General features: G+C 43.4%; 1 non-coding gene across 1 annotated transcript; it reads left to right on the forward strand.

Annotated features, from left to right (window-relative positions):
- The first annotated feature begins 1,437 nt into the window (after positions 1 to 1,437).
- LOC121831189 (U6 spliceosomal RNA) lies at positions 1,438 to 1,540 on the forward strand. Its single transcript, XR_006074574.1, has one exon. It is a non-coding gene; the product is annotated as a U6 spliceosomal RNA (small nuclear RNA).
- Positions 1,541 to 1,773: the final 233 nt, after the last annotated feature.

Here is a 1,773-nt window from a genome sequence, read left to right on the forward strand (position 1 = left end):
GAAACCTGCCTCTCTAAAACAGTCAATTTATAAGTGGGTTGATTCGGAACATCCTTAAGCAAAGTAACCCATTCTCGTTATTTCTATAAACCCCCTCATTCCTTTCCACTCTCCTCCCTAAGAAACACCAACTCCCTTTAGAAAAAAAAAAAGGCACATACAGTGTGAGGATGTGGAGACATAATGAAGAAAGCCATGGCAAATGTGGTTAGTAGAATTATGCCCAGGAGCAGATGGTAGGGGCTGAAGGAAGGAAGGCTGGCAACAGGAACTTCTCCTGAGGCATCAGCAATCACCCCTGGAGGGGAAGATGCAATGAAGTCGTCACTTAAGAGAAGTAACCTTTGCAGAACATTGGAAATTATGAGAGAGGAAAGCCACGGTGGAGCACGGGTCAATACAGAGCAGACGCTTCCTTTACCACGCTGCAGCACAGGATGCCCCTGGGGGACAGACAGCTCTGGGCCTCCGTGTTGGCATCTTTAGCTATAAACTGAGACTTAACAGCAAGAGTGGCCACATCCGAGCTCAAGTTAGCTCTCAGTCCATCTGTCACATTTTATCTGGGTCAGTGATAGTTAAGAATCGAACAAGTTAGGAGGAAAATTGTCTAGCTTGGTTTGGGCCTTTTATCTCCTCTTCCTATTGCAGAATTATCTGTCATGCACCTGTGCCACAGGAGCCCTTGGTAACTGCCTGGAGACCTGGGTTTAAAATTTAGGTCCTTTAGTAATGTAAGACTGTGTTTAAGTCTGATTGTCTGGAAATCAACAATCATTGCTACTCTGGTGAAGGCAAGCCAGGGCAAAATATAACATTTCGTCCCAGAAGAAAACAGTTGGATCTAAAATAAGGAATTGGGAAGAACCAACTGGAGAGAAGAAAAGGAAGACTTGTTTCTAGAGGAGAAGCCCATACATTAAGTAAGGGGAGCCCCAGCTAAGGCCTTCAGGCTGATCACTATCAACGGCTTCATAGCTGCAAACATCCTGGGCATCCATCCTGCCTCTCAGGAGCAGGAAGGGTGCCTGCCTGCTAGAGTGGATGCAAACTGCCCCAACCATGCACATCCATGGTTTGACTTCTTCCAGAAGTCAAGGAATAGAATTGAAAATCCATTCAGAAATAGATAAAACCAAGAAGTAAGTGGCTGATCAGAGGCCTTCTCAGAATCCCAAGTTCTTTATTTTTCAGAAGGAGAGTAAGACTGTTGCTGCACCACACTGTGAGGATTGAGTGTGAGGGTGTACTTGTCAATCATTCCCCCACAGAAGAAGGAGGACAGGGATAACGAAACACTGAGCCTGTTGATAACAGAAGCTCTGGTGGAAAGGGTGAGAATGTGGAGGAGGAAGAAGAAGGAAAGACAAATCCACCAGGTCTAATTTCTTGGAAGGGGAAGGAATAATAATTTTTAGAAAAACAAAAGGCAAATTCACACTTCAACAGCACATATACTAAAAACTGAATGACACAGAGAAGATTAACATGGCCCCTGCCCAAGGATGACATGCAGATTTGTGGAGCTTTCCCTGTTTTTATATTTTATGTTATTATTTTTCCTTAGACGCTTGTTTGTTTTCTAATGGGAGACAGAAAAGTGTGGATTTGGATGGGAAGGTGGTAGGGAGGAGAGGGGAGGAGCAGGGGGAGGGGAAACCATAATCAGAACATACTATGCAAAAAAATCTATATTCAGTAAAATAACAAATAAATAAAAATTTAAAAGTAAAAGGCAAGACTACTGTTGGAAATGAAAATTGGTACAGATAC

Source organism: Peromyscus maniculatus, chromosome 7 (genome assembly GCF_049852395.1).
Source record: "Peromyscus maniculatus bairdii isolate BWxNUB_F1_BW_parent chromosome 7, HU_Pman_BW_mat_3.1, whole genome shotgun sequence".
Classification (NCBI taxonomy): Eukaryota; Metazoa; Chordata; class Mammalia; order Rodentia; family Cricetidae; genus Peromyscus; species Peromyscus maniculatus.